General features: G+C 42.1%; 1 protein-coding gene across 2 annotated transcripts in view; it reads left to right on the top strand.

Annotated features, from left to right (window-relative positions):
* Positions 1–5,732: 5,732 nt before the first annotated feature.
* Positions 5,733–11,104, top strand: part of LOC309363951 (clathrin heavy chain 2-like) — a 52,476-nt gene continuing 47,104 nt past the window's right edge. Inside the window, exons 1-2 of one of the 2 annotated variants that reach the window (XM_081900489.1) lie at positions 5,733–5,825; positions 7,568–7,642. The gene's annotated coding sequence lies outside the window, so the exon portion shown is untranslated. Of the gene's footprint in view, positions 5,826–6,357; positions 6,537–7,567; positions 7,643–11,104 lie in introns of those variants that run through there. The other variant, XM_081900488.1, reaches the window with a different exon arrangement.

Genomic DNA, 11,104 nt, shown 5'->3' with positions numbered 1-11,104 from the left:
AAAAGTATGGTGACTGTATTCAAGAGTGAAAGCTTCAAAGAGATGAGGGGCCTACCCAAAAAAGTCAGCTCAAAGCAACAAAACAGACATGCATATATATTAGCACTCAGAGTGATCATTACAGAACTAGATGGATGAATGATTTGATTCAGCATAGGGAAACTACATATATGCTCTATCCCAGAGTGGGCCCAGCTACAAAGGTAACCCAGAACTGAACACTTTTACAAAGAACAGCAAATAATGCTATTATTTATTAGATTGGTGAGATGGGGCTTTACGAAGTACAGGACACATCCTAGCCCTTAGAAGCTCACAAACTAAACAGTATACTTGCAAAAACATAGTATGTGTTACTAACACGTAGTTTCTACATGTTAGTAACACATACTATGCAGCCAAAGAAATTAGGCACTCTTGCTTGGCCTTGTGAAAATGCTTGCCTGATGCTTCCAAACCAAGTAAGAGAAGAGATGCTCTGTGATTGGGAGGAAAGTGGGTGGGGAGAGCAAAACCAACCCTTATTTCTTTTACATCCTTGGAGAAAAAGCAAAAAACCGATTTCCATCATCTATGAAGAAACAGGCAGCTATTTCACAAACTGTACATTCAAAATGACAGCATCCTTACCTTCTCATTCCCTCCCACCCCCTTACTTGGAACCAGCCTCTTGGATCGACTACTGGATGATATGCCTGAATGGGTTGAGACAGTCTGAAAATCGAAGGCTTCCCCAGGGTGCTATTCCTGATGGAATTAGCAGCAGGAGCTGAAAGCTGCATGCAGATAACTTTTTCTTCTTCTTGAAGTGTGTGTAGTGGGGGGAGTGACTACAACGTTTGGATTTGAATAGGAGGGTGATTAGAATAACAGCTTATGCTCTGTCAGAAAGCCTGAGTGTCCTGCAATGTAAATAAATGAGAAATTAGCCTTTCAAGCCTTCTACACTATGAGATTTATGTACCATGGAGCTGGGGAAGATGATCACCAATAAGGCTTATGGTAAATATTTGAGTGTGCACACTAGGCAGTTAACTCTCCTGTATATAGGGAAAGACATCACAGGAGTTCATCCTACCTGGCAAAGAACTTAAAACACAATCCTGCTGCTCTTGAAGGTCTTTGGCCTCAATTACCCATACTATAGAACTGATAACCATCGTGAAAGCACATCTTGCTCCTGACCCAAAAATGCCTGTTTTCAGACTGCCATCCTGAACTGCCTTGTCAGGGAGTGAGCGCCCTTGAACTCAACAGGAGTTACGTTTGACTAAACACGCCTAAGACTGTGCTGCAAATCCCCAGCTGCTTCCCCAAGCCTGGATTGATTGAGAAGACATGTCATGACTAGCTTGGACTTGAGAAAAGGCAATTGGCAGGAAGGATAGGTGGACAAGGATGCTTGAGGAAAAGAGCAGAGGATGTTAAAACACACACACACACAAACACACACACACACACTAAAAACTGGAGCATGGAACTGGGACTGGGAAATGGGGAGGCTGGCCAGGACTTATGAGAGTTGTTTTCTAAAACATGTAGAGGGCACTAGGTTGAAGTCTGCAGCAAACAACACTTAACTTAAAATGAGCTCCATGCTTCAGGTTTGCAGAGGCCCTTGAGCAAGCTGTCTTCAGTGAGCTGCACTCCTTCTTCTTTGCCACTGACCATTTCTTTTCCCTCTCCCTCTGCGCATAATCTGTACCACAAGCCCCTAAGGAGGCGGGTGATGGGAGCAGAAGCCCCTATTAATTTTTCTTATCACTCCTCACTTGAAGAGGGCAGGTGAACAGGCAGCAAGGAGCAAGAGCCAGTCATAAGCGTCAGTAGCAAAGGCCTGGCTGGCATGTGGTCTTTGACCAGTGCCCGGCTATGCTAACCTTTGATGGGCTTTATGCTATTTGGGAGGGCATCATTTAAGAGACATGAGAAGAAGGGAGTGGGATAATGTATATAGAGCCATGAAATGCACAATCTAAAAAAAGGAAAGTGATAGCCACATGAAGCTAAAAAAAAAGAGGAACCAAAAATAAAGTGCCACAGGGACAAGTGGACGCATAAGCCTTAGAGACAAGAGGGGCTAGGAATGGAACAGAAGATAAAAGCCACAGGAATATTCTGCCAGTTATAGTTCCTTTTCTCACTGAAACATTGTGACCTGGTAATCTGATGAGACAACAAGGGCCAGTAAGTAGTGTGTATTGATTTGAACCAGCTAGTTCTTTTTAACTGCAGGGTTTCGAGTTCCTGTTGCATTGCTCTATTGAATTTATAGATCTAAGTAATGTTTGATTGTGTTTATTTGCAATAAATTCCACATAATTTGATTGCTATATTCCTAGTCAACTTCATTAAGATCTCGTGACCATCCTTAGTGGTCAATATAAGTCTGCTATTAAAGTTTCTGTGGTGAATAAAAACTTGTGCAGCAAAAGGCAAGTCGGTATAAGCAGTTATATATTCCAGACTGTAAATGTTACTGTGTTCACTTTTGTTGGTTGGAAAAGAAAAATAGGTATATAAAAAGAGAGTTCCTGGATGCCTAGATCCAAGTTTTGGGCAAGTACTCTTTGGTGAGAGAACCCCAGCAGAGACTTGAAGTCTGGACATATGCAGCAAAGTAAAGTGTGGAAATATCCCCTTCTAAGTTGCTTCTAAAGTTCCTCTCTTACCTTAGCATAGAAAGAGACCAGACATTTGGTAAGTTAAAAATGTTTTACTTACAAACTCTTCGAAGGTCAGATTCATTTGCTTTTCTGTACAACAGTAAGAAAATGGAGGCAGTAAAACTCAGGTTCAAAAGTGATAAATGTTTCTAAATTATTTGTATGGAAACACAAAGATGGCTTGCTTAAACCACATGGTCTGGGCTTGGATCAGCCAGCCCAGACCTCCTTCCTGGTAGGATTCACATGGTGCAATGGGAGAACAAAGGCCTGATAACCCAAGGTAAGGGCTAGCTGAGTCTGGCAGGACATCTTATTCTATGGTCTTAACCCCACCATACATTTTGGTTATAAGAGGCAAGTATAATCCAAATGAAACAATACATTTTAAAAAGCATGGGGGAAGAGATCAGAGTATCAGGTATTGCTTTTTTTTAATGAAAACTTCAAAAGAAGCTTTCAACTTAGTTTGGATTTTACATCTCACTCATATGCAGCACTAGGCTATTGGTTTAGTATTGATTTAGATTGCAGAATCTAGCTCCTGAATACCTAAACACACTTCCTGCAGGATTTTTGCTTTTCTTGTCAGTCTCCCACCCAAGTGTTGGGCAGCCCCAAACCTGCTTAGCTTGTAAGATCAGACAAGCTCACAGCTTGAAATGTGATGGCAATTTTAAAAATGATTAAACTCACTGCAACCTATTACAGCTGTTCCAGGAAACAAGGATTCACCTTGAACAGCATCCAAAAGAAGAGCAAAACTCCCAACTTCACAAAATATAAACAATATTGAATACCCACAAACCATTTGCAAACAGTGACCCTGATCCAGCTATGCAAGTGCACTGTAGCTAGGGCATAGCCCATGCCAGATAATCAGAAATTGTGGCGGATGAAGGATCTGACGGATGGGGAGATGGACTACAAACTGACAGTGTTCTGACCTGGACTACACGCAACACAGCTTGGCAGATACATCAGGGGGAACCGATTGTATGGTAACAACACCCATTGGTTCATACAGTTCCTCATTCTGTTAGATCAGGGGTGGCTAACATGTGTCCCTCCAGAAGTTGTTGGACTCCAACTCCCATCAGCCCAAGCTGCTATGGCCAAATGGTTAGGGATGACAGGAGCTTTAGTCCAGCAACAGGTGGAACGCCAGTGGTATCCCATTCTTGAATGGGGTGTGTGAATGCAGAAGCCTTCTGTGCACAAATGCTTCTTTCTGGGGCTGGTGAGCAACATGAACATTTAAAAAATCCTTCCATGTTATTAGCAGGCCCATGGTAGCAAGATGCTTGTTGGGCTGAACTCTCTTAGCTCCCTCAGATGGCTTTTGCTTCCATGTCTTCTCCCCCCAAAACAAACTTTTGCACATCAGACAAGTAGTTGCAGCCAATGATAGGGAAGAGTGAGAGTGATAATTTAAGTTTAAAGACTTTAAGTCTTACTTCTTCCTTCTCTGTGCCAATGGGGAAATGGCCGCTCAGCTGATCTTCAGGTTAACACCACTGTTGATAGGTGTGGTGGCTTCATGTGAAGCACAGTCAACACCATCTCTGGGAAGCAAAAGACGCTAGGGAAGGTGCAGGATGCTGAACCTATTTCAGTCACTATGGTGACAGGATGCAAAGTTTTGTAGAAGGAACACCAAGAACTGTGGCTTGTCACACCGCAGTGGAGGAAGCTATTCGATCCACCTATTAAGGTACAAAAGCTCAGTGCTCCTTTGCATCCTGTCACCAAGTCTACATTGGGCACACCAGACTAGAGAATCACCTGCTCAGGCAATCCAGCCACTCTAAATTCCTAAAAACATCATTTGGGGGTATTGAAAAGAAATAAAGACAAGCAATATGACCCGTGGGGAAACATGAAAGCATATTCACCCCCTCAAGCTGAGTGTGGTATCTGATGAAGCAGTTCTGTTAACACAAGGATTCCTGGCTGTATAACAGAACTTTTCCTCTCTCTCCTCTCTCCACAAGGCTCCTAAATCTGTTCTGAGGTTCCCCCAAATCTCTGGAGAAGATTTGGAGAGGATGTGGTGGGTGCACAGACAGAGGAGAGGGTAGAGTTCCACGGGGCAAAAGAAAATCCTTGCACTAATGGAAATACTTTGTTGGATACCGTCCACTGTTTGCATGATACAGTATAAGTATGTGCAATCCCTACCAAGATTTCCCCAAGGCTACCTTGCACAGTTTCCTTCAACATTCCCAAACAAACATATTCAAGCCAGTTTTTCACATTAACTGCTTCCGGCCGTGAACATAGCACACCATCTGCATTATTTCTGCTTCTGCCACCCCCGTCAAAAACCAAGTAGCGGCTCGGTTGGTCTTCCTCGCTGAATTCATCTATCTCTTGTTGCCATAAAACAAGCTTTCTGAAACCTCACATTCCCTCCATATCTTTCTCTGGAGCATGAGAAAAGTTGTTTCTGGGCCCCACTCTCTGACTCAGCGGATTAAATAGACTTTGTTGGGATTACAGCTGCCAATCAAGTTCAAGTGCATTTTTAATAGTTTAATTTGTGGCACAGGGTTTCAAATAAAATCATCAAGTGCAGTCGATTAAACTCATTAAGTCCTTACGGACTTGCCTGTGTGCAGTGCTGTTATCAGATTCCGAGACATGAGAATTAATTAGGCCTCTGTTATCCTTTGTATGGATTAGCGTGCTAGGCCCAGAGGCCTGGCGTTCTTCTGTGAATACACTAGGCCTATAATCTCTTTACCAGCCCTACTGGGAGAGGCAGCGGCCTAAAGAGATTTCTTCAACATTCCTCAAAGATCAAACTACAACCAATTTCACATTCTCTGACATTTTTATTTAAATAAAGTACTGTGCAAATAAGTCACTTTGCCCTGAAGAATACAGGAAGGTGGAAAGGCCTAGATTCTTAAGTTATGGACTACCCTCTGAGGAGCACCCATTTGACTTTTGGGAAGGAAGTGAAACCTTGGTTACTTTGAAGTAGTCCAGGGAAGGTGCTGACCATATCACTCCACTTTTGCTAATCTTGTATTTGCAGTTGCTAATTATTACTGCAACTTTTTTTTTTTTGGCTGTACTGTTTTCATCCTTGCTTTATAGAACTCTTTGTTTTCTTGTAAACTGCCTAGGGAGCCTTTTGGATATGAAGGGAAGGTTTAAAAAAAAGTTTTAAATTCAGTAAATAATCAGTCTAGTAAATACAGCTGGCATCCTGTATTTGCATCTTCCATGTGAAATATTAGCACACGGATTATAATAGTACATGAAGGGAATGGGAACAGAACATTCCTGGCTCTTAATCGGGTACAGCCTTACAGCAGTTGTGTTGTGCTTGATTTGATGATATGATGTCAGTTTGTCTTGTCTAGCATTTATCATGGTTTGAAATCACCACACACATCGTGCATCAAATATATTTTGTTCTTATGTATGGTTGTGCACCCTAAGGTTCAGTCTTACAGCCCAGTCTACTGTAGGTTTACTGAAAAACACCACTAACAGGTCACAGTCACCAGTGCCCTGCTAACCTTCAGTTTAGACTACTGTAATGCATTCTACATGGGGCTGCCCTTGAAAATGGTTCAGTAATTGCGATTGGTGCAAAATGCAGCCACCAGGGTGCTGATGGGGGCAACAAGTCAGGTGTACGTTATCTCAATTTTACAACTACATTGGGTGCAGATTGTGCTCAAGGTGCTTAGACCTAAAGCCCTTAATGCCTAGGGCCTAAATATATCAGAGAATACCTGCTCTTCATGCCTTGAGATTTGCAGACGAAGTCCTCGGAATGGTCCCTGCACAGTGTAAAACACAGCAGCTCAGGGAAGTGTGTGTGTTTTGTGATGAAATTCATTTCCCACTAAGGTACATCTGACTTCTCCAATATATTATTTTTGGAAATGGGTTAACATCTCTTTTGTCAGGATTCTGGAGGAGAGGTGTGGTGAAGAATTGTTAGCTGACAAATAATTTGATGCCCCCCTTTTCTGCTGTTCTTAGAGTTATGGCATTATTCTGATTATATTTTGTTTGTATTTAATTCTATTGTTTCAATATGTTTATATTGAAGTAAAATGTCCTGGGGCCTTATTGGCAAAAGGCAGTATATAAGACAAGACAAACAAACAAACAAACAAATTTCGGTGAGACTTTCTTTCGCTTAAACAGCCCTAGTACCCTAGTAAATTACAATAAGTGTATTTCATTGAAATTGTACTCTCCAGTCTTTCCTTTCTAGAGGGAAGTTCATTGAGCATGTGGCAGCAGAACAATTTCAAGCATTTTCATTCCCATTTTATTTACTGATAATGATAATAAATGTTAGTTAGCCTGTTATCTCTTTTTCTAATTTCCATCAACACTTCCTCATGTTCATTCCCCTCAGAGAAGAGATACATTCCACCTCCACTGAACTTCTCACAGTCCTGGCCATTTTTACTTAGAATTCATGGAGTTGGCTGGAGCTAATCCAACCCGAAGGGCTGTGGCATGGCTAGGGGATGGGCCAGGCAAGTGAGGAGGCACTGGGTAGACCAGGCATAGGCAAACTTGGCCCTCCAGATGCTTTGGGACTACAATTCCCATGATCCCTAGCTAACAGGACCAGTGGTCAAGGATGATGGGAATTGTAGTCCCAAAACATCTGGAGGGCCGAGTCTGCCTGTGCCTGGTGTAGACTGTGGCACTGAGACCCATCCGAAAATGGGCCAAGAGTCCCAGCCTACTTTTTGAGAAATGCCGATGTATATGGAACTGCTGGGAGACTAGCCAGAGCCTTGGCAACACATTTAATCAACAGACAACTGTATATTCAACTGTATATTTCTTGAAGTTCGCAGGACCTAACATCTCAGTATGTCTATGATACTTCCACCTTGTCTACTCCTACTGAACAGGTTTGGAGTCACGGTGTATTCTTGGATCTGGCATACTCCTGGAGAAGCAGCCAGCGGTGGTAGCAGTGACAAGAGGTAGGAGTGTGTTTTACCATCTATATTTACTACGAGTAAGCAAAGACATGCTTTTGTAACCTTCACACATTAACCGTGAGAGTGTTCTCCTTTCAGGGCATGTAGCTCTTATTGATATATTATTGAAAAGCAAACCTTTTGGAATATATGTATGAAGTGTGCTTCCATATTTTGATTCAGAAAAAGATGCATTTCAACTATTGCATCAGGACTTGGGGAAACAAAGGAGGGCAACCCCAGCAAATGCAGTGGCAGAGCTTCATGCTCCGACTCCGGGGGCGCAGAGAGCAGGTGAAGTGGGGCTGGCGTGCGTCCTGGGGGCGTGGCATCCAGTGCTGGGGGGGGGACAACCATGATGGCACCCCACCCGGATTGCGCTGCTGGAGGCGGTGTGCTCCCCCTGCACTCCTCTTCTTCCTCCAGTGAGCGTACGTACATCTCTCCCCAACCAAATGATGTCACTGAAGACACCAACCATCAGATTGCTTTTTGCAGCAAGGGGTTGGCCTCAGGCACAGGTTTCAACATGAGCACAAATTACTTGGATATAATGTGCCAGTTGAGTGTTTTGCACAAGCAGGGGAACAAATGGCATAACAAGGAAACCATGTTAGTGATTTGTTCAGAGGAGGGAGTACAGTGCTTTAGGCAGAGCCCTAAGGTGGGATTTCTTTGGTCTTTAAGGATATAGTTATTTACATTCACCAATAAGGCCAGCCACTCACAGGGTTTGCTAAATGAGGCTTTGTCCAAGAGCATTTTTCCAGAGACATAAATTATTTTTGATAGGCCAGCTGCCAGCATACCCACTCAGCAAATGTATGGCAACGTTACAGCACATTGTAAAAAGAGTGATGAACTTAAGGGGATGAGGAAAAGTAATCCTTACTGCAGCTGGCAAGAGTTTTACACTCTCTAACGGCCCTGGCAAATTGCATTTGCAGGGAGTTCAGCTTTGGCAATTTTCAAGCTCACTCACTTGGGCCTACCAGTTCTTGCTTTGGTTTATTACAGAGGTTTAAACATATGGGCCCATGACCTCCAAGTCTGTGACTCCCCAAGGTGACTTCAACAATCAAGTCCAGTTACAGTATTTCTTCCCTCGCTCTTCCCCTCCTCCCATTTCCCTTAACTTCCATTTCCTTGCTGACAGAGTTACAGAGCCATTCAGGGGCTGTGCCTGGTGTAGCAAATAGTTCAAGGCCTTGTCTGGACCCCTGCAGATGTGGAGGTCTGACATGCATCAGATCTGAGCAGTCTATACCGTATTGCCCACTTCATCAGCACTGTGATAAGAATCACACAATAGTCATGAACAACTTGTCTGTGGTGTGTTGCAGGAGCAATAAGGTTTCTCATGCCCAGTGTGTTATGAACCGTACTGTTATCGTTTCTGCTGTTTAGCCCAAGCCTGGGGGGGATGAATCACAATAATGCAAGTGTGCAGAAACAGTAATTGTATATATAGACTTGTCTCCTTTTATTTATTTATTTTTAAAGGGTTTCACCTATTCTTTTGGCCAATTTTGTTTGCTTCCAACCAGATATCCACCATTCTCCTAATTTACATGTGCTCCAGTGCCTCTTGAAAGTCACCCAAATCAATGTTAACTCTTTCCAAGATCTTGGAAATTTAAGTTGTATAAGCAGCCATGAATTTGCCACTTTGTCTTGGTTAAAGTGGTACAGCCTGCTTACTTGAGGAGAAGGAGCAACACCTGGAAACAAGAGACATCAGATAAAACGCTTCCACTGTCTTATATTTATCTAAAACAAAGCTGCATACAAGGAAGAGGGAGACCCTGGGCTTTCCCCTCACTTCAGCTTCCAATAATCTCCACTGATCCCAGAGGATGCTACAACTTTTGTTTAAGACTTTGGTGACCCTTCCCTTGCTTTTCACCTCCCCTATAATTTCCATATAGTATTTATAGGCTGCTTTATAATCAGTTTCTCAGGGCAACTCACAACAGAAGATAAAATACATATGCATACATACATCATTGTATTTGTATGCTGCCTTTCCATAGTTAAAACCATGCTCAAGTTGACTTACAACATGAACAAAATTACATAATTACAGGCATAAAAAGTAGTCATAAAGAAGAAATAAAACATCAAAAAGTGCACAGTCAAATCAATCTCCACATAAATCATAATAAGATCTAAAATAAAGATACAAAATGATAACATCAATAACAGAAACAACCCCATCCCACAACAAAACCCCTTAAACAATGCCCTAGCTCAAGAAGCTGTTCAGCAACCTCAGCTTTTGTAGCTGGAGTCAGTCCTCTCTGTCCTCCCAGGCCAGGTGGGAAAAGGGCTGCAAGGCAGGGAGCAGGTCTTCCAAGACTCACAGCCAATATAACATTCACAATTATGTATTTTTCTCTATTTTCTTTCCCCCTTCATTTCCAAATGTTTTGCATTTATAGCACAATTATATAGTGTCTATTCAAAAGTAAGTCTCATTGAATTAAGTGAGTCCCACTGAATTAAGTGAGACTTACTACCAGATAAGTGGGTCTTTAGACTCAGTTTGTAAGATATCCTTACTCCAATTACTGTACTATATATGGGGTTACTGTATCCCTGAAAGGATGCTATGGGGTAAGTCAAGCTGAGAGGTGAGATCATCTATCAACTTTGTATCTGAATACAGGATTGTATCCACCTTTTCCACATCCAAGACCTTTCCTTTTAATGTTTGCGCCTCACTTTTCTTCCCAAAAGTAAAGTCAAAAGCTGCTAACAATAATTTTAGTATTTGTGTGTGTGTGTCGCAAAGAGAGGGAGAAAAGCAGGGAGGAGAATGGCAATAAAATTGTACAATAACATCAATAAAATTTCAGTTCAGTTCCTAAGGGAAAACCCAACTATTCAATTAATAAACATATTACAAAGTCCATAAACATTAAATCAATAAATTCCTGCAGTGTGAATATTTCAATAAGTAACAAGGGGATAATAAAACACAAGACATACTTTAGTCAAAAATATGTACTCTCATGCGCTCCCTCAACTAATATATTGGAGCATGCCATTATGGTTATAATCCTGTACATAGTTACACAGGAGGCAGTCCCATTAAACTCAGTGGGCTCACTTCTGAGTAGGCACATATAAAATGGCACTGTGCAGCAGACAAATTCATCCTACAAACAGCAGGAGCCAAAAGGAAAGGACCAGGCTGTTATAGGGCCCTCTAATAAGGCCCACTGTTTATCTAAAAGGTTGACCGTTGTAGTTAAATATTTGTACAAAATAAACAGCACCAATTTCATTACTGCAATGTGCTTAATGTGGAGCTTCAGTTGAAGACAACTTGGAGGCTGCAGCTAGTGCAAAATGAAGTGGCTAGGCAGCCATGTGGAATATTGTTGTTGCCATGTTGCTGGAAGCATGAAACACCATTTCTAAAAGAACTACTGGTCTGGAGAAAAATTACACAAAAAAGCC

This window comes from Podarcis melisellensis (assembly GCF_964234715.1).
Source record: "Podarcis melisellensis genome assembly, chromosome: 2".
Classification (NCBI taxonomy): domain Eukaryota; kingdom Metazoa; phylum Chordata; class Lepidosauria; order Squamata; family Lacertidae; genus Podarcis; species Podarcis melisellensis.
Note: the sequence above shows the minus strand (reverse complement) of the source record. Positions and strands in the feature narration are given on the sequence as shown.